Genomic DNA, 22,388 nt, shown 5'->3' with positions numbered 1-22,388 from the left:
AAAATGTATAAAAATAATAAAAGCGCCCGTGGATTGAAAGGCCATCTGAAGGGACTGCTAACTTTTTGGTGATGCCGATGTGGAAGCATTGTGTTTCTTCGCAGGGAAAACAATGACACAGTGTACGATGCTTCCCCTCTTGCTGCATCAGCAGACAGTCGCATTATTTTCCGGTGGAATGTGCAGAGCTCGGTACCTCTGTTCTCTCTGCAGCTCACAGAGCCTCAGCAGAGAGACAACCGGAACATTTCAAAGAGAGACGAGACAAAAACAGATTATTCTGCTGTGCTGCCACATTGCCACAGCACAATACTCTGTTCAAAATTGTCTCTTGTGAGGCACATTTTAAAAGCCATATTCTGTCTATAAAGGCTCTCTGTGTTGGAGAATTCACATGCAACATTCGCTGCATGTTGCAGAGTATTGCCTCAAGAGGCCAGATTCTTCTGGCCAGGGAATCTGTTTCCTTCGCATTCTGGAAGGTGCCTGAGCTTTCCAAGGTCACGAAAAAGTATTAACTGACTGCACTGTTCCGTCACACTGGTGCTACCATCCTGGTCTGAAGCCTCCCTGGGCCACTATGAAGGTCTGCCCCAACGGTGTTTTCTGCACACACACACACACACACACACACACACACACACACCTCTTCCTGCACTCAGGGTATATGGTCACCATTGGAAGATGAGAAGATTTAGGGCTCAGGGATTCTGAGCAAAGTCTCAATAAAGCAGAAACAGCTTCTTTTTTAATTCTAGTTTTCTGTTTCAGGGCCCAAGAAACTCAGTTTCATGGGCCTCCTAAGGAATCCGTAGTTTTGTAGGAGTTCCCTTTTAGGCAGAGATCACGGCAATATTTTACTTGACTGGGTCTCAGATCAGCTGCCCCAGGCACTGCCTTCCCAGCCCAATCTCAGGGGATGACTGGGAACCCCAGAAGTAGCAGGGGCCCCTGTGTCCCCCATCTCCACACCATGCTGTCTGGGAACACTCGGGAAGCATCTGTGGGTTACTCAGGTTTGTCTGTAGGAAAGGACATTGGATATCAGTTCTACCGAAAGCCTTCCTTTTTTAGCTGGCCCAATCTATCCTCTAATAATTTTCCACATACGTGGTTTCTCACACCCTTTTTCTCATGAATACATCTGTACCACTTACAGTGTTATATTCTACTTCTTTTCAGATTGATCTGTTGGCATAGAATTATTCTTCTATCCATTATTATTACAACATTCAGTGCAATCATCATTAGCCCATTAGTTCATAACTATTACTATCAATGCTAATATAATGACTATTAACTAAATATGAATAATTCAAGCTATCACTAATATAATTACTATTATTAACGATATTCCATCTCACACGATCTGTCTTTGGCGCCTCACCTCCCTCTACTCCGTTTTACCTTCTCCCTGCCTTGCCTAACAAACCAAACAACCCAGGGTTCCTAGCAGATCCTGAGAGTCAACCTTCCCTCCCCGGGACATAATGATGTGTGTCAGTGACCAGTGGACGGTTAGTTCATCTGCAGAGAGGCAAGACCTAGGGTGAACGGCTGGTTGTGCGGCCCGTAGGTGTGCCCCTTGCCTTCACGTCGGATTTTGTCTTTGCTGAGGCCAGGGGGCCCCCCTGAAGTTGCAGGTCGAGAAGCAGAGACGGGTCACGTGCCCGGCCCTCCCCACCCATCCAGTGAGGACAGAACGGAGGGCAGCTGGAGGGGGAGGAGTGGGGGGCAGAGGAGCTAGAGTGGCTTTCTCACTCTTGCTGGTGAGCTGAGAGAGTTAGCAGAGAGCACTGATCACGTCAAGGCGTTGACCGTCGCCATGTGTTTCTCCCCCGTGGAGTCAGCCTCTGAGCACAGCACCGGCTTTCAGAGCACTTACAGAGTCTGAGTGGTCACCTGACGGCGAGCGTGCTGTCGCGTTGGGCCCTGCGGGGTGGCTAGGGACTGCTGATTCGACGGAACCTACCGTCTAGTCGAGGACCTCACGGTGTCAGTCCCGGGACCCGCTGCGCGTCAGAGACTGCACGAGACCCGGGCTGCGCACACGCCTCGCATCCCGGACGCAGACTGGGCCTCAGAGAGGCCTCAGTCCTCCCGGGAAGAGACCAAGCAGAACCACAGCTAGACAGGTGATCAGCGCTACTGACCACTAGAGCAAGCCCCAGGGGCTCTGAGGTCACAGGGGGGCCCCTAGTTAGCCTGAGGGGGTGCCAGTTCTGAGGAAGCTTTCCCGAGGAGAGGACAGTTCGCTGAGCCTTTCAGGATGGAAAGCAAGCAGTGGGGAGGACCAGGCGAAAGGACGGTTCTGGCAGGGAGCCGCCTGCAGAGGCGGGGAAGACACCCCGGGAATGGCAGTCACTCCGCCGTGGCTGGCGGCCAGTTTGTGTTCCGGGAGGTGATGGAATATGGGCCTGGGGCTCAATGTGGGAAGATCGTGCTGTGCATACTGAGACTTTTGGACTTTACTCCGTGGGTCGTGGTAACTCATTCAGGACTTCAGCGCTGTGAGCGTCTTAAGACCATGCTGGCTGCAGCACGTGGGCAAACTGGAAGAAGGCTTTTGCAGTATGTCGGATGAGATAACACGAGGGCTTGCACTACAAGTGGCAAAGAGGGTAGAGGGAAGGGATCATACTTGTGAGTTTGGGGGAGAATGTAGAGTCAGCAGGATTTATGATACACTAATTTATGGGGCTAAAGAGAGGGAAGTGTCTTGTATGACGTTCTAGCTTGAAACTTTCTCATTATTATTAATGTGTTATGGTGATCTGCGATCAGTGATTTTTTTTTTTTTTTATCAGTGATTTTTGATGTTACTATTGTAATTGCTTGGGGGCACCACGAACCACACCCACATAAGACAACAAACTTAACTGATAAACGCTGTGTGTGTTCTCACCGTTCCACTGATCGGCTGTTCCCCCATCTCTCTCCCTCTCCTCGGGTTTCCCTGTTCCCCGAGACACGACAGTATTGGAATTAGGCCACTTAATAATCCTACAGTCACTTCTAAGAGTTCAAGTGAAAGGAAGAGTGGCACCTCTGTCACTTTAAATCAAAAGCTAGAAGTGATTAAGCTCAGTGAGGAAGGCATGTCAAACACTGAGAAAGGCCAAAAGCTAGGCCTCTTGCACCTCTTGCTTTAATTTTAAAGTCAATTCAAAGTGCTACTCCAGTGAACACACAAATGGTAAGGAAGCAAAACAGCCTCACTGCTGATATGGAGAAAGTTTTAGTCGTCTGGACAGAAGATCAAACCAGCCACGACATTCTCTTAATGCCAAAGCCAAATCCAGAGGAAGGCCCTAACTCTCTTCAATTCTATAAAGGCTGAGAGAGGTAAGGAAGCTGCAGAAGAAAAGTCTGAAAGTTTGGAAGCTGCAGAAGAAAAGTTTGAAGACAGCAGAGGTTGGTTTAATGAGGTTTAAGGAAAGAAGCCACCTCCATAACATAAAAGTGCAAGGTGAAGCAGCAGGTGCTGACGTAGAAGCTGCAGCAGGTTATCCAGAAGATCCAGGTAAGATAATTCATGAAGGTGGCCGCGGCAAACAACAGGTTTTCAATGTAGGTGAAACAGCCTTACATTGGAAGTAGATGCCATCTAGGACTTTCATAGCAAGAGAGGAAAAGTCATTGCCTGGCTTCAAAGCTTAAAAGGACAGGCTGACTCTCTTGTTAGGGGCTGAAGCAGCTGGTGACTTTAAGTCGAAGACAATTACCATCCGAAAGCCCTAGGGCCCTTAAGAATTATTGGGCTTCCCTGGTGGCGCAGCGGTTGAGAATCTGCCTGCCAATGCAGGGGACACGGGTTCGAGCCCTGGTCTGGGAGGATCCCACATGCCGCGGAGCAACTAGGCCCGTGAGCCACAGCTACTGAGCCTGCGCGTCTGGAGCCTGTGCTCCGCGACAAGAGAGGCCGCGATAGTGAGAGGCCCGCGCACCGCGATGAAGAGTGGCCCCCGCTTGCCGCAACTAGAGAAAGCCCTCGCACAGAAACGAAGACCCAACACAGCCAAAAATAAATAAATAAATAAATAAGCTCATTTGTATCATTAAAAAAAAAAAAGAATTATAATTAATCTACTCTGCACGTGCTTTATAAGTGGAAGAACAAAGCTTGGGTGATAGCACATCTGTTTACAGTGTCATGTGCTGAATATCTCAAGCCCACTGTTGAGACCTACTGCTCAGAAAAAAAGAATCCTTTCAAAATATTACTGCTCAGACAACGCACCTGGTCACCCAAGAGCTCTGACGGAGATGTGCAGTGAGATTCATGTTTTCATGCCAGTTTCATGCACAACATCCATTCTGCAGTCCATGGATCAAGGAGGGATTTCAAATTTCAAGTCTTATTATTTAAGAAATACATTTCGTAAGGCTGTAGCCGCCATAGATAGTGATTCCTCTGATGGATCTGGGCAAAGTCAATTGAACACCTTCTGGAAAGGAGTCACCATTCTAGATTCCATTAAGAACATTCCTGATTCATGGCACGATGTCAAGATATCAACAGTAACAGGAGTTTAGAAGAAGTTGATACCAACCCTCACGGATGACGTTGAGAGGTTTGAGATTACAGTGGAGGAAATAACTGCAGATGTAGTGGAGACAGCAAGAGAACCAGAATTAGAAGTGGAGCCTGAAGATGGGACTGAATTGCTGTAATCTCATGACAAAACTTTCACGGATAAGGAGGTGTTTCTTATGGATGAGCAAAGAAAGTGGTTTCTTGAGCTGGAATCTACTCCTAGTGAAGATGTTGTGAAGATTGTTGCAGTGAAACAAAGGATTTAGAATAGTACACAAGCTTAGCTGATAAAGGAGCAACAGGCTTTGAGAGGATTGACTCCAATTTTGAAAGAAGTTCTGCTCTGAGTAAACTGCTGTCAAACAGCACTGCAGGCTACAGAGAAATCCTTCGTGAAAGGAAATCAATCAGTGCGGCAAACTTCTTAGCAGTCTCATTTTAAGAGATTGCCACCCACCTGCAGCAGTCACCACCCTGATCAGTCAGCAGCGATCCACATCGAGGCAGGACCTTCCACCGGCAAAAAGGTTGCAATTTGCTGATGGCTCACATGATGATTAGCATTTTTAAGCAATAAACTATTTTCTTATTAAGGTATTGCATTGTTTTTAAGACATAATGCTATTGCACACTTAAAAGACTGCAGCATAGTGTAAACATAACTATGTTTCATATGCTCTGGGAAACCAGAAGATTCATGTGACTTGCTTTATTGTGATATTCCCTTTATAGTGGTGGTCTGGAACCAAAGCAGCAATATCTCCAAGGTCTGCCTGTATATGTTTCATACAAATAAAAAATAGACATTTTTAGTGAAATTAGATCATACTGTGTGTACTATTTTGTAAACTTGTTCACTTAATATCTTATTACTTATACAATATTAGCTATCTACCTTATCATTTTAAATAGCTGCCTAGTGTTCTTTTTAAGCATCATGATTCATCAATCTAATTCTCAATCGTTGGACATATAGATTGTTTCCAGATTTTCACCATTATAGACAGAATGGTGAATATCCTTTTAGCTACATCTATGTGAATATCAAAATTATTTCTTCACCCTAAATTCCTAGAAGTGGAGCTGTTATTTTAAGGGTGTTCTAGTAGAGCTTTTTAATTGCAAGAAATAGAAACCCATAAAAACCTGCTGGCTCCAGTGTGAAAATGGGGTTCTTGTGAACAAAAGGAATGAGGGAATCTCATGGAGCTCAAGAACAAGATACCTCCAGGCCTCCTGAGAAACTGAAAGTACAAACTCCCTGGATCCAAAGCACGTTCCAGCTCCTCAGGAACCGGCTGGCCTCGTCTCTGCTCCTCTGTGCCTCTTGGCTCCCTTCTCTGCTTCACCGGCCTGTTTTGCTTACTTCTTCTGCCAGCAGACTCAATTTTACATCATGACCACTCAGATTCAGTGGCTGACAGTCGTCTCTGTTTCTTTGCTACAATTCCTGAGAAGGTAAGTCTGATGGCCAGATTCCTACCCATTATAGTCCTGGCCTGTTAACCTGGGGCAGCCTTGGGTCGGGGGCTTGAGGGTGGGGTTTCAGTCAGTCTTGTGCTGGTGAGCGCTGACTGTAGGCGTACGTGTAGCCTGAGATATGCCAGGGTGGGAGTCACTGGCGAACACTGCAGATCGGGGCCGGCTGCTAAATATTTATCAGAAAACCACTGGGTGTGACATGGAATAAAACTGTCAGATTCCTTGAGAAAGGTATGGCCCGTGATTGACATCTTTAGGATATTTGCGATACAATTTGATTCCACTAAAACTCTGTAGATGTCACTTCATCCTCTTCTAGCATTTAATGTTGTAGAGAAGAAGTCTGGAGGTTTTTGGTTTTCGTTTTTGTTTCCTCTGGGTTGATACCTTGCTTTATCTATCTTGACTCTTGTAAGTTTTGTTTCTCCATGAAGCTCCAACATTCTACTGAGACATGACTGTAGTGGCTCTCTCTTTCCTGGTACTCCAGAAGCCCTTTTTTTTTTTTTTTAAGATGCAGATCTTCTGTGTTCATGTCAGGGAATTTTTCCACACTGTTAACGTGATTAACATTTTTCTTTCACTGACTCTACTTCTGCCATCTGGAATTTCTATTGTGCTTATAGTGGAGCCCTTGGATCAGTCTTCGTTTTGCTTCTCTTCTCCTCCTAACTCGTTTAATCTGTCTTCTCTGAATTCTAGGAAGAACTCTCAATCCCAGCCAAATTCACTGATTTGATTTTATGCACTATTTTGATCTGTTCTTCTGGGCTTCTATTGCATTTTTAATTTTGGCAATTGTATTCTCATCTAAAAACAATCTTTCCTGACCTCAGATTATTCCATTTTCAAATTTATAGTATATTATTGACTCTTCTCAATGAGTTTTATTCGATTCAGATTTTCTGACTCATCTGAATCAGTGTGGTTCAGAAATTTCCTGAAGTGTTCCGTTTCATAAAGGAGATGTTCCTCCACATGCTTTAAAGTGAAGACTGCTCATTCTGACCTTGGCCACACTTACGTGGTTCCCCAGGGGGTGAGGTGGGAGTCCCTTTGACTTTTCTTCTGCAGATGGGAATTCAGATCAGTAAGCCTTTGCCCCCTCAGGGCTCATTCATACCACCTTGCAAAAACTCTCCTGTGGATGGAAGCAATCCTGATTTTCAGTATTAATACAGTTATTTCCCTATTTTGTTCCTTTGGAAATTTCTATAGGGATTTAAGAAGCACAAAATGGGTGAGTTCAAATCACCTAGGGGCAGGGGTTTGATTTTTTTTTAATGGCAGCATTCAGGGTGACCCAAGGGCGTGTAACCACAGAGACTCACAGGACCCGGGAAGCTGCCGTATCCGCCAGGGGGTCAGTGAGGCCGGCCTGTGCGGCAGTGAGAGATGCCGGTGGCGGGGAGAAGTTGGGCTCCCACGTGTTTCTGAGCCACAGTGGCTCAACTTGATGGCAGTGGCCTGTGAGGAGTGTGCGACAGGACGGAGCTGAGGATGGCTACGTGTGCTAGAAAGTGCAGTTTGGCTCCTGGATGATTTCTTGGAAGACACTCAGTTGTGCTTGGCTTGGACAGAATGATGCTCTGCATGTGGGAACGGAAAAAGGAGGCCCTTCCTGACCAGGGGCCCGTAGCCGGGACAGCAGGATAGGCATCCGCCGGGCGTGGAGACAGGGTGCAGCCTCCCCGGCCACGTGCACAGTCGCTGTCGGGCAGCAAGCGGGAGGCACGCGGACGCAGGCCGATGCCGGCACGTCCCTTTCAGTTCTGTTGCCTGCAGCCTGTTGCTGACGGAGGAGAGCGCTCAGGGCGCTGCTCCAGGGGCGCCGAGATGACCGAGGCGGGGCGGCCCTTCCCCTTAGGCGCGCGGTCCCTCCGCTCTGTTGATCAGCTTGCAGCGTCCCAGCAGCCACCCCGCAGGGAGCGGCGGCGTGTTAATTTTCAAGTTTACCGAGTGGCACTAAAGATAATAATGAATTTCTTCACCCATCGCCCTCGTCCTGTCTGTCATAACTCTTGCCACTCAAAATGTTTGTTTCCTTGTCGCCGTGTTTGTGACCGTTTATGGGGAAGGGGCCGGCCTTCACCGGAAACAGCCCCCTTGTCCGGGACCCCAGGTCCTGGATTCTCACTCCGCATTCCGGCCGTTGTCGTTTCCCCGCTGGTCTTGTGGGGACAGGAGCCGGGGTCTGTCTCTCGCTCCACGACCCGCTGGATCCTGCCTTCCAGGCTGGCCCTCGAGGTCTGGTCCGTCAGCCGCCTTTCCGTCTCCCCGCCCCGCTGCAGCTCAGCGGCCGCCCGCCCTCCCTGAGCGTGGGACGGAGCAAGGCGAGCAGCCGGGTGTCGCGGCGCAGGGCCGGGGGCCTTCGGACCCAGGTGAGCACGGGAGGCGCCACCCGCTTGCCGTGGGGACGGTGACGTCACTGCAGCAGAGGCCTGACCCCTCGAGACCGGTTCACGCTCTCTTAACACGGCTGGCACCAGACGTGGGCGAGGGCGCCGCGGGGACGCTGAGCAGGGCCGATGGCGGCCAGGGATGCTGCAGCAGCGCTCCAAGCGTCGGCGTGGCCCCTGAGCAGAAGCCCCCGCGGCCCGACTCCGGTCGCCGAGGCGGCGGTGCTGATCGGGGCGGAGCGGAGGGGGCCTCCCTGCGCCCCGCGGTCCCACCCCGCAGGCCCCGGAAGGGCCGGCCCGCGTTCCTTGCAGGGACTCTTCGGGCACGAGGACCCCGCTTCTGTCTTCAGCGAGGGAAGGTGGCCTGAGGGCTGTCGCTGTGTCGGAACAGCAGGTGACGGGGCGGAGCGCCCGCTGGGAGAGGCCGCGCGGGGGGTGCCGTCCCGGCTGCTCAGGGGACCCCCGCGCGGCCTCCCTGTGCCCGGACACGTCACCCCCGCTTCCTCCCTTCCGGGCCGTCATCACGCCACCTCTTCCGATTCATGATGTGGAAATTCTTTTAGGAATTGTGTTTACAGCAGTCCTTTGTGTTTCCGCGGTTTTAGAGGTTTTTACGGTAGTAAGCGGTACAAACATCTTACCTCTTTCGGCGTCCTCAAGTACAGGGGCCCGAGACGAGCCTGTGACGAGTATTTGGAGCTTCTGCAGGGGGAGTGGATCAGCTCTACCCGTGCACGGTCACGGCGTCTTTTCTGATCCTCCAGACCCCGAATAAGCGCCTCCTTAAACACACACGAATGGAGGTCACAGGAGCCCGAGTTCCAGCAGAGGGAACACTGGCCGTGGTGCTCAGCAGTCCTGTCGGCGGCACTCCTTCCTTGCCAGCAGAGGACCCTTCGCTGCTCCCAGGAACCCTCGGAGGCGGGGAATGCGGTTGGCGTGACCTCATCAACCTCAGGCTTGATTCGAGCGGTGACTGGGTGATGTGTGAATAGACACGCAGCCTAAGGCCTGGCAAAGAGTAGGCGCTCCACAAATGGTGCTCTGGGGTTGGTTCCAGGGAAATGGCACTAAATTGTTTTGACTTCAGACTCACCCCTTAGAGCACAGGCTGTCACATGCAAGCCATGTGTGTCTCAGGGGCGGTGAGGCGTGGTGGTTAGGGACACGGGCTGGGGAGTCACACAGATCTGGGTTCACCCTCCATCCCAGCCACCTCGTAACTCAGTGGCCAGGCCAACTTGCTTGACTTCTCCCCTTATGTCAGGCAGGAACCACAATCCTTTCAGGATTAATCCGTTTAGGGAGAGAGTGGGCAGAAGCCACATTTCCCACAGGACTTGTGGGGACCTGAACGTAAATAAAGGTCAGTCTCGATAGCCTGGTCATTCCTAGGACTTAAGCGGGGTCCTCAGCCCTGGGCTTCAGGCCGCAGACAGGCTCCCGATCCGTCCACCGACGGGTTTCCATCGGCTCACGTTCTGCATGAGGGGCAGGTAGGGGCTGACGCCGTTTTGTTGCTCAGGTTTCGTAGTTTGCATTTGGAAGGCTCAGAAATTGGGGTCTTAATGAACCAGGTCTGACTAAACATTATATGGAAAAGGTGGTAAACGTGTTGGTATTTGAGAATCTTTTAAAAAATGTATGACGTTCTAAAGCAATCCCATGACTTAGCGGAAAAACATTTTTTTAATCCAGTAAATGTTGGGTTCTTTAGTTTTTCTCCTGCTTTGTAGTTAGGTATTTTGAGGCACTCGCTTTATTGAGCACCTACCTACCGTGCTAGCCGCTGTTACAAGCACCTGCATGCGTTCTTTCACCTAGTCCTCACAGCAGTGCAGCCCCATTTCTCCTGTAGTAAGAGGAAGCTGGAGAGGGGAACAAGCTGGCCAGGGTCAGAGAGTGGGCAGCAAAGCCCGAACAAACCACAAGGCCCTTGGAGGCCAAGCGTGAGCTCGTTCCGTGACACCGTCATTCAGCGGGCGTGTGGTGCACCAGGGCTCAGGCTGAAGCTCAGCCACTGGCTGGCATAGGTAGTGCCCCATCTGCGCCATCTTCTGCTGTTCTGTCCAACTTGCTTGTCTGGACGTGCCTTAGGTCACTGTAGAGAGATCTGCTCGGCAGTAAAAACAATACCCTCTAGTTTCATAAGTAGATGGGATCTTGAGGTGTATGTCTTTGCAGGAATCTAGCTTCATTTAATGTCTTTAGATGGTGGAAATCATGGTTGTGACTGAGGCTCTTACCTGAGTTAACAAATGACTGTTCCTCACCGCAGAACTACAGCAACGACCCTTCTAAACGAACACATGCTTTGTGTGTCTTCGATTGCTGACAGCAGCTGCCGTGAGTCCTGAGGAGAAGCGTATCTAGTGACAAAAGCCAGCCTGGTGTTGCAGCAGGGGGAAAAAATAGGAAATTGATGAATTATCTTTCTATTTGCACCTTCAGAAATAGGTTAATTGTTTCAGTGACTGGCTCTGTCTTGATTAGGAAGCATTAATAGCCATTAATGATATAACTTCAAAAAAGGTATAGGAAAATTAATAGAATTCTCAGCTAACATAAATTATAGTCATTATCTACTGTATCCAGAGCCATTAGGGCTGCTAGGCTAGTTGATTAAAGTGCAAGTGGATTTTTTGGTCTGAATTCGCTAGATAGTTGAACAGATCTTTTCTTTACTTTTTCAGTATAAAATGCCCTGTAGTGAGCCAATACTATTACTTAGTTTAAGATGCCTCAATGCTACGACTTAATTAAAAACCTTTCACAAGTTAATTTTATCAATATATGCACATTTTATCTACATGTGCAAATATTATTTGATTATGATGATGAAACTTTTTTTTAGTAAAAAAAGGAAACTGCTCAAAAGTGACAAAGAACAGTTCAGGTCCAAAAATATAAAGCTGCAAGACAGTTTTATGTACCTTTGGTTCTACCCAGCAGCAGAAGCAGACACATTTTCTTCGGAAAGACCAGTAATCCAGAGAATGACGGCAGCAGCAACAGCAGTGATAGAAGTGCAGAAACTCACACTGAAAACACCCTCAGTCTGTACCTGCGACTGGATCCCATGCTTCGCGTGCCCTTTCATCTTCACATTTACAGCAACCTTTGAGGCAGGAGGTATCGTTCCACTTTACAGATGAGGAAACTAGGACTTTGAGACGGTCGGGAACGTGTCCACGTTCGCACAGCTGAGTGGGAAGCCGAGAGTTAGACTCAGGTGGGGGGTCCCCACCTCCCCCTGCGTGCCCTCTCAGCCACTGGGCCAGACTGCCGTGTGAAGGGTGACTTCTTTTTTTTTTTTTTAAGTAATAATAAGTTGCTTTTATTTATTTATTTATTTATTTATTTATTTATTTATTTATTTATTTATTTATGGCTGCATTGGGTCTTCATTGCTGCGTGCGGGCTTTCCCTAGTTGTGGCGAGCGGGGGCTACTCTTTGTTACGGTGCATGTGCTTCTCATTGCGGTGGCTTCTGTTTGTTGTGGAGCACGGGCTCTAGGCGCGCAGACTTCAGTAGTTGTGGCATGTGGGCTCAGTAGTTGTAGCTCGTGGGCTTAGAGCACAGGCTCAGTAGTTGTGGTGCACTGGCTTAGTTGTTCCGCGGCATGTGGGATCTTCCCGGGCCAGGGCTCGAAACTGTGTCCCCTGCATTGGCAGATGGATTCTTAACCACTGCGCCACCAGGGAAGCCCTAACTTCTTTTAAGAAGATAAAATTTGCCTTGCTGGACCCAACTCTCTGTCCCGTCTGATGCTCTTTCACAGTGTCATCAGGAGACATTAGATATAGCTGTCCTTTCCAGTGTCAGCTCTAGACATATAGGAGTCTTCCTCAAAAGAGTCTAAGCTGCCTTAAAAGTTTCTTATGGGCTAGGAACCACTGTGTTTATCTTCACTCTTGGTCAAACTATGATCTGGGCAGAGTTGGCCTCTATTTGCCCTCTTATTTGTCCTTAAAGTCCAGACTTGCCACCGAATTCTGTCACTCGTTACTGAGACTTGATGGCGCCGTCCCTGTTGATCTTGTACTCAGGCTTCAGGGTTTTATGGATGGTGACCATCTGCCCAGCCTGCATCTGCCACATTTTACGCAGTGCCCTTCACAGACCAGACAGCCCCGCCTGTGCCATCGCCCTGGCTGTTTTGTGTGTCCTTCTCAAAACTTTCTACCCTTCTTTTCTGGAGACCAGCAACCAGAAGAGCATTCCAGATTTGTGCCTTAACCTATAAGGAACATACAAGCAGTGCCCTGTTTCCCCCACTCCCAGGGATGTTTTGAAGGTTAATCTCAGGATTCTGTTGGCGTTTTTAGACAAGGCAGCAGAACTGGTCTTCTAAATTCCTTTGAACAAAATGTTTATTGAAGTGTTACCTTGTACAATGTGTTCTGTGAGGGTCTTACAGATTTGGAAGAAGGGGTCAGAGTGATTAGGGAAAATTTCAGAGGTGGGGGAATTTGATCTGGCCCTTGAAGGATGGATGTCTGTGGAACTAGATGGCCTATGAGGTCATTCGTAGATGGGTTGGGAGGGGTGGAGGGTTGGATACGGGCCAGGTGCAGAGCAGCAGACATAGGCCAGGTGCGAGGAAACCAGCATGACCAGAGTTGAGGAGGGATGTTGGGGAGAAGTGGAGAATACAGTCGGATTATTTGGGGGTAATGGATTAGAGGGGTTCTTGGAAGCCAAGTGAATCCGTCAGGGTAGACAGAGGAACACTGCAATAAAGACAACCTGAAGGTCTCAGGGGCCTAAACAACACAGTTTATTTCTCACTCATGTTGCACGTGCAGCAGAGGTTCTGTGTGGGAGAAGAGGCTGCTCACTGCTCAGACCCGGGCTGTCAGGTGTGTCGCTGCTCTAAGATGTGGTGTGTCCGCAGCTTCACTGCAGGGGCACAGGGGGTCGCACAGAGGCGCTTGAATGCATCTGCTTGGAAATGACGTAGATCCCTTCCACTCACATTTCATGGGCCAAAACCAGTTATCGATACATGGCTAACTGGTACCTACACCTAACTCATTGGGAAAAGAGAAGGATCCTCCCCTTATATCTAGAAGGAGCAGAGAGCTCAACATACTGTGAACCATGATAATGTCTCCCACCCAAGGTAGGGGTGTGTAGACTCAAAGCGTCAGGTCCTGGAGCAGTTATCAGCGTCTGCGTGTGACGAGCCTGGGTTCTAGGAAGATTGGCCTGAGTTCAGCATTTGAAATGACCACTCTGGCTGCAGGATTTCTCAGCCTTCTCTCTATGGACTTTTATCTCTGCTGCTTGTGTGTGGCCACACCCGGGACCTCCTCACTGGGGTTAGGATGGGGTAGGAGTTAAGAGCACAGATTCTAGTCATAAAGCCCTGGGTGTATATCCAGCTCTGTGCTGTGACATTGGGCAGGAAAGCTACCTTGTGAGTCTGTTTCCTTATCTGTCAAAATGTGAACAATAGAAATATACATGATAATGGACACACAGTGAGTCTGGCCCACACTAAGCAGTTAATAAATGTGCTGTAATCCTTATAATCTCTGAAAATGTTCTGCCTTTGGGATCTTTAACTCTGTTCATGGTCATCCTTCCCTTCCACTTTTCCTGCCCTTTGTCCCTGTTACTTCATCAATATCTAGCTCATCTCTCCTGCCCAATTTGTTAGCCCTCTCCTAGCATCCTTTCCTTCCTCCACACCACGGTGTCCGCATTTTAATCATTCCCTTGTGGTATCAGTCCTCTCTTGACCTTCCAGCGTACCCAGCTTGCCGAGGCTCAACCCACCTTCCACCTGCTTCCTCCTCTGCAGGACTGAAGTTCCACCAGACTGGTAGCTTCTAGAATCTCTGGAGATGCCAGTGCTGTGCAGAAATCCTCGGACTCAGCCCAAGTTTCCTCCTGCCTCTTTTCCCCTGGTAGTTGCCCCAGACCTTGCGTCCTTCCACCCCCAGCAGGACTACTTCCTGCTGAGTCACACTCATGAAGACAGAGTATTTTTACGTGTTTTCTTTTATGTAATTGATAAACATGTGAAAATAATCCTAATTGAAGAGTAAGATCACCTAGCACAGAGCTTCTCAAATTGAATGAGCTTACACATCACTCAGAGAGTTTAACATTTAGGTCCTGATTCAGTAGGCCCAGGGTATGGCCCAGACTCTGCCCCTCTAACCAGCTCCCAGAAGAGGTCTGTACTGCAGGTCCCAGCTCCACTCTGAGGAGCAATGAGTTGGTTGATATGTATTGAAAACTCACCATGTGCTGGAAAGCATGATCTTTTCCTTCTAACTAGCGAGAGCTCTGCTGCCAGAGCGCGGGCAGCAGGACAGGCTTCACCTGGGAGCTGAGTTATGTGCAAGCTAGCTCTACCCAGACGTGCTGCTTTAGGATCTGCTTTTGAACAGGCTCCCCAGATGACTTGTGTGCACATGAAGGTTCGAGAAGCACCAATTTAGAAGATATAAATAAAAAGGTCTTAAGAATGTTTGTAAAACTGTATGTGGTTTTTCAGTGTTTTGGAAACTGAAAATATTGATGTCAAATTAAGCTAATTAGTGAGTGGGTTGAAATTAATTAATCAGAAAAGACACTATGAGGAAAATAAATTCTGTACCAGGTTTAGAAGAAGAAAAGTATGTTTATAAATATATTTGATTTGTATTTTTATCATCATTTAGAAGGTCTTATCTATAGCCATTTCTTAGAAAAGCCTAGTTGTAAAAGAAAAATGATTCCTGCGTCTGTCTTACTGAATTATTTTTATTCCATTATTTTTCTTTATGTAAATAACAGCAAGTATGCATGCATAGTCTTATTTCTTCCTTCTCTCCTACCCCAAAAGGAACATGTCCTATTTGCTGTTCAGTACTTTGCTTTTTCGTTTATCAGTACATCTTGGAGGTCTTTCTATATCAGTCTATAAAGAGCTTCCTCAGCGTTTTTTAGTGCTGGGTAGCATCCAACAGTGTGGATGTACCACATGAACATTTTGCTTTTCCAAATGATATTTAAAAGGCCTTTCAGAACAATAACCAACACTTAGAAGTGGGAGCATAATTACTAACCCTATGTTAAATTTCCACATCTTTCTGAAAACTGACTCCTTCCAGGTAACCACCACATGTTTCAATTGGGGTTATTTTAGGCTAATGTGTCTTTCCCAAGCAGTACTTAATTTTCAAAACAAAGAAATAAAGGGAGCGTTTGTCATCTGAGAGACTTTTTTTTTTTTAAACATCTTTATTGAAGTATAATTGCTTTACAATGGTGTGTTAGTTTCTGCTTTATAACAAAGTGAATCAGTTATACATATACATATGTTCCCATATCTCTTTCCTCTTGCATCTCCCTCCCTCCCACCCTCCCTATCCCACCCCTCTAGGTGGTCGCAAAGCACCGAGCTGATCTCCCTGTGCTATGCGGCTGCTTCCCACTAGCTATCTATTTTACATTTGGTAGTGTATATATGTCGAGAATGGACTTGAGGATATGGGGAGGGGGAGGGGTGAGATGTGACAGGGTGAGAGAGTGTCATGGACATATCTGAGAGACTTTTAAAGGACTCAACCAAAGGCAGCTCCCACTTCGGGGGGAAGTAATTTGGGGGAAGACTCTTGCCTATATTCAGGCATGTGGGGTGGACTCTGAGCTCCTTAAGCTCCCCTCTGCCTTCCTCCGTGAGTTCCGCCCCACGTCTGTGTGCCGGTTGATCCCATGCTGGTTAAAGAGAGCACTGTCCTAGCTCCAGTTCCGTTCTGTCTCCCCCTCTGTGCAAGCTTGTGGGGGCATTTCACTGCCAATAAATGAGTAGTTCCATGGATTGAACACACACTAAGGTAAATTTTTAAATAAATAGATGGATCCTCTTATTGGAAGCTTTGGGAGAGGTTTGGTGGAAGTGCCTATTGTTTAAAGATTTGCCATCATTACTTTTGGATTTCCTGTAAATTCTCTATAAATCTGTTATTCATGCTGTCACGCAGAAAGCTGAGTGCCCATGCTGCTTTAAAACTACAACAGATTGCTAAGTGTGTGAAACACCCTTAGTGCTCATTTGTTTGAAGTGATAGTTTGCACTGTCCAGATTTGCTGAGTAATCATCAACCTTCCACATTTTAAATAGGCCTACAATGACCAGCTTCTTTCTTAATATATCTGAACAATCACATAAATGGGATTAGGAGTTTATTTTTTATTCACCTGCCTTCCAGGTTATGTGAACAGACGTCTTATGTTTCTACCAGCAGCGCACTCCCCTCTCATAACACCTGCAATAATTAATTTTAAATATATATCTTAGGCTGGATCTTAGCTGTGTTTTGTAGGCTTAATTCTTTATATACACAGCTTCTGCTCTTTATACACTCTCCCTCTTTCTGTCATCAACCTTAGATTTATTGTCGGTGTTGATTTTAGACCAAAATATAAATGAGGTTGTGTTGACATTTAAAAAAAAACAACTCCTTGCTTCCTAGCAGATTGAGTAGAGAACCAGTTGGTTTAAACAGATAACCTTGGGTCATATCAGAAAATGTCTTGTTCTTGCTGAGTACTCTATTCTTGCACTGTGGGACTGACTTTATTCATTTAAAGGAAGCTAGGGCAGACAGGAAAAGAAATATTTTCTTCTCTTAAGATTTCCTGATTCGTTTGTACCTCTGTTGTGACACCCAAGGGTAATTCTGATACAGCAACGCTAACAAAAAGAAAAGAGATAGGAAAACAGAAGGGGAACTTCCTCCACAGTTATGAGCTGTCATCCGTCACTATCAAAGCCTCCCTGTGCCCCGGCTCATTCTGTGGTCTAGTTTGCTGTGCTCCCCATCAAGGACAATGACCCACCTAATTTCCAGAGACGGGGGAGAGAGAGCGCACACACGAGCAGGAGGGAGAGGGAGAGAGAGAGAGACCAAGAAACAAGCCAAGACCCCCGCTCCTGTCTCACCTGTACACTCAGACTGTGTGTGGCGCTGCTCTCTAGCTGAACGTCCCCAGCCTGATTATTTATTCTTCTTGGGGCCAGCGCTGTCCGCTCAGGGTGATGAATCTCCAAATAGGCCGAGCCCAGAACCTGCGCTGGTGCGTCGGGAGCAGTCAGCCCCACCATGTTGGTAGAGATACAGCCCTGCCTGGCCCACCTAGAGATGAGCTGGGGTAAAGTGCTCACTCCATCCTCCAGAGACAAATGCTCCTTGATCCTAATGTCAGGAAACAGAATACGGTTCTATTCCTAGAATTAGCTTGGAATGAATATGGTTGATGGCCATGGTTATCCATCAGGTTGTTTACTTACTGTTCATTGCTTTGGAACATGTCGTACTCTCAGTTGCTCTGTGCTGGTTAGGATACCTGCAAGATTTCCTGCCTCAGAGTTTGCTCTCTTCTAAGATGAAATAAATAAGAAATTGATTACCTAAAAACACAGCAGAGGAAGTGTTCATCAATATATTTGTATGAACATTTGCATTTAAGGTGGGAATACAGAAGAAAACACCACACGATCGCTAAAATATTTCTTCAGTTCTGGGTATAACCACCTTTCGGCATTTCAGTTTTATGAAACACTAAATATGTAAGTGAGAGGTTTTATTGGTCTTGGATTTCTCATTTGAGAAGCTCTGGTTTTATTTAGGATATCAGTCTTATATGAAAAAAAAAAAAGAAGGTCATCTGTTGGTCTGTGGGGTGCCCCTTCTGGGAAGGAGCTGAAACACTGAGAAACCTGTTTCTCAAAATATTGGCCCCTCAGCTCTTTGTGTTTTCACATGGCTGGGGGAGCTGTAAAATACAAAGCTTTCAATTTTATGTTGTTCCAGTCAAACAAAGTCTTCCAAAAGTAACAGCCCTGGGAGTGTTCATCTGCGGTATGGCTTCCCAAGCAGGCATCTTTATAACTAGACCATGAGTTTACCTTGAGCTTCAATTGCCATAATTTCTAGTCTGTGAGTTGAACAATGGTGTCTGTAGCAGGGAAAATAACTTCAATTTAGTCTGGTTTTCTGAAGATCTTTATTGTATTTTAAGGAGGGGGGCACAACTGTGGTTTTCCTGATATACTCTGCCGAACATACTGTGTGACCCCTTTCTCTCTTATTTATCTCCTTTTTTTCTTTTTTTCGTTCTCTCATGTGCTCACAGCGTTTGTTAAGATAATATTCTGTTTTCTCCAGGGACTCAGGATTGCATTTCTTTGTTCTTGGTTTTATCTGTGAGACACTTTTCTAGTTACAGATTCTGTTTGTGATTCATGCTATGTAAAGACAATCTGATTTTCAGCAGGATTTGAGCCTGACAGAGGGTCATAAACATGTCTCAGGAGCAGGACTGTGCTGCTCTCCAGAAACTTACGTGCAAAACTCTTGTCTTGGGAAGAGATTTGATTATTTTAGGAACAGATATTGATGTCTATTTGGAAACTGTAAAGTTAGATTTATTCGATTTGGCGAGCATCCGTTAACGCACTGACTGTTTGCCAGAGGCTCTGAAGACTAAGAATCACACACCTTAAGGAGTTTACAGTGGATGGGGCAGATATGCGCTTGTACAGGTGCCCTCGTCTGAAGGAGACCAAGGTTTGTCTCACTTTCCCCCAGAAGCAGAGCGTGTGAGTTCAGTGAAAGTGTGGGTGCAGGCGTTTATTTAGAGGTGATCCCAGGAAGTATGGGCAAAGGAGACAGAGAAGGGAAAGACACCAGTGCAGGTGCATCAGTGAGTGAGCCCATCCCCTCACTGAACATCTGGCCTGGGTCCCCCAGGAGCCTCAGGGAGACTGGATAGAAGCCACTGTAGTGTCGCTAACTGAGGGAGAAAGTGCAAGGATTTATTCGTCAGCTCCCATGCTTTATTCCTTGAGAACGACTTCCAGGGACATTAACATCCAGGCATGCAGGCTTATCTCTCCACCTCACCCTTGTAGGCCAGTCATACCCCTGGCCAGAGAATGACCTCAGATAGGAACTGGCAGGTGTTTGCAGAAAGTCATGGGTTTGTAAGTAAGCAGCAAGTGACAGAGACTGTGGGCAGGGCATGGGCAACACCAGCTCCAGAGCGATACTAACCAAGCGTGGAAAGTGCACTGCGTGCCTTACACCGCATACCCCAGGTCCAGGGTCAGAGTGGGTCAAAGGACCTACAGCTAAGACCTAGAACTGTCAGACTCCTTGAAGAAAACATAGGGGGGAAAGCTTGATGACATTGGATTTGTCAGTGATTTCGTAGATATGACACCAAAATCACAGGCAACAAAAGAAAAAATAGATGAATTGGACTTCATCAAAATTAAACACATTTGCGCATCAAAGGACACTATCAACAGAGTGAAAAGGCAACCCATGGAATAGGGGGAAGTACTTGTAAATCCTACACCTGATAAGTGATTAATGTTCAGAAAATATAAAGAACTCCTGCAACTCAACAACCAAACAACCTGATTTAAAAACTGAGCAAAGGACCGGAATAGATGTTTCTCCAAAGATGATATACAAATGGCTAATTAAGCACATGGGAAAATGCTCTACTTCACTAATCAGTAGGGAAGTCAAATCAAATGATACACTACTCCCACCCATTAGGACGGCTACTTTGAAAAAAATCTAAACAAAGAGAAAACAACAAGTGTTGGTGAGGATGTGGAGAAATTGGAACTCTTTTTTGCCTTGCTGGTGGGAATGTATAATTGCACAGCCATTGTGGAAAATGGTATGATGTGTCCTCAAAAACTTAAACGCAGAATTACCATATGATTCAGCAGTTCTACTTCTGGATATATACCTAAAAGAATTGAAAACAGAGACTTGAACAGATACTCATACACCCATGTTCATAACAGCATTATTCACAACAGCCAAAAGGCGGAAGCAACAACGTAAGTGTCTATCAGCGGATGAATGGATAAACGAAATGTGGTCCGTCCATACAATGGACTGTTATTCAGCCTTAAAAAAAGAATGAAATTCTGATACGTGTTACCACATATATGAACCTTGAAGACATTATGCTCCGTGAAATAAGCCAGTCACGAAAGAACAAATACTGTATGATTCCATTTACGTGAGGTACCTGGAGTCAAACTCACAGAGACAGAAAGCAGGAGAGGGGGAGGGGGCTGGGGAGAAAGGAATGAGGAGCAGGTGTCTAATGGGGACAGAGTCTCAGTTTGGGGAGATGAAGTTCTGGAAAGGGATACTGGTGATGGTTGCACAACTGTGTAAATTGATGCCACAGTACTGTGCACTTAAAAATGGTTAAAATGGTAAATTTCATGTTATGTATATTTAGCCACAATTTTTAAAAAGCATGCAGCAGGTACCGAGAGGGAAGAGCACTTTAACTGAGGGCCTGGGAAGCCTTCCTGGAGGAGGTGGCATGCTCCCTGGCCCCAATGGATGGGTAGACTTCAGCAGGCAGCAGTGCAGGCAGGGGGTAGGAATGGGGAAAGTTGTTGCAGGCGGAGGCGCTCAGGTCAGAGGAGGGCGGCTGGGATGTTTCAGAGAGCGCCTGCCACGTGGCGGGTGAAGCACAGGAACCCAAGCCCTTCTCTCCGTGTTCAATCAACAGATACCTACTGGATACCTGCTGTGCACGAGGCACTGTTGTAGGCCTCGAGAGAATGGCTAAAACTGAACAGACGAAAGTGCCTGTGCTCCTGGTCTTCTTCCTGCGGGGAGAGACAGACACAAACCAAACAAGCATAGTGAGCGGAGGGTCCCATGGAGCTCGGAGCGAGGGGAAGAGCACGGCTGGGAGGGATGGGCTCGCCATTGTCAGAGGGGCCCCCAGCCTGCGGAGGCAGAGGCCCCCGTCCGTGTAGCTCCGGTCCTCCAGATGATGGCTTTATGGTCACTAAAGAAACCAGATGTGGTTTTGATTTCTCTGCTCGAGGTTGCTCAGTGCAGTGGTGTTCTTCCTGCAGATCTGCCAGCCTCTAAATACTTTGTGTCTCATGGGAACTTTGAGAAAAACTTTTTCCTTGGAACTCCTCCAGCTGCGGATGGAAGGGACCAAGGCTTCAGAGGCCCCTGCCAAGGGGTCCTGCAGTTCCCCATTGTCCTTGCTAATAGCCTCAGACGGGCATCAATTGCCCCGGTGGGCTTGGGCTCCACGCCCAGGTTGGCATGTTTGGTAAAATTATTCAAGGGCATTTCTCGCTGAAGCTAAAAGTGATCTGCTATTGTGCCTAGGTACCTTCTCAATAATTTCAGAATGCCATTTGGAAAATTGACCTAATTTCCTGAAGAATACCCTCTTACTTCTCTATCCCACCCAAACTACATATGGTCCCAGTTTCTCTGTTGGTTGTGGTTCTTTTGCATTAAACGGTAGGTTATGCATTTATATGCTTAAATGGAAAGCTGTTGTCTGTATATTTGGATCACTCGAGGGTCCAACCGTGCGGTTCCTAAATCCACACTCCTGTTCTGTGGTTTACCAATTTGGGCCCATCCCGAAATAAATAAACAAACGAATAAGCCTGCTGCAGAGTTGCCTTTTATCACCTTCATTTTTCTCTGCCGATGAAAATACATTCTTTGTAACATTCCATGGATTTCCAAATGTGCAAGTTTTCAAACATGTTATAAATGAGAAGAATAGAAACTGCTCGATTGTTTGTCAAGCTGCCACATTATTTTATTTATCCTCTCTTGTCAATAGAAAAGTCCAGAAGTGTACTGAGATAAAAATGGAAGTACACGTAAAGATAAAATTGTAAATGGGATATACGGCTGTATTCCCTCCCTTTTTTCTTTCCCTCCCACTGTTGTACAGTAAACAAGAAGTGAGTCGGCCGGTGCGGACCCTCCTCCGGAGGGAGCAGGAGGGCTTCTGTAACTGGGCTTGTCCAGCGGCACTGCCCGCAGCCCCGCCTGCCTCCTGCCACACTGCCCAGCACCTTCGCGGCTGTGAGCGCGTTCTCGCTAACGAGCGATTAAGGACACAGCATTTAGAAGGATAGGAGAGTCTTCTTCGGCAG

General features: G+C 47.1%; 1 protein-coding gene across 1 annotated transcript in view; it reads left to right on the top strand.

Moving 5' to 3' along the window:
- SDK1 (sidekick cell adhesion molecule 1) overlaps nucleotides 1-22,388 on the top strand; it is an 824,383-nt gene that overhangs the window by 556,152 nt on the left and 245,843 nt on the right. The window lies entirely within an intron of this gene.

This window comes from Balaenoptera musculus, chromosome 15 (assembly GCF_009873245.2).
Source record: "Balaenoptera musculus isolate JJ_BM4_2016_0621 chromosome 15, mBalMus1.pri.v3, whole genome shotgun sequence".
Lineage (NCBI taxonomy): Eukaryota > Metazoa > Chordata > Mammalia > Artiodactyla > Balaenopteridae > Balaenoptera > Balaenoptera musculus.
This window is presented reverse-complemented; position numbering and strand designations above follow the sequence as displayed.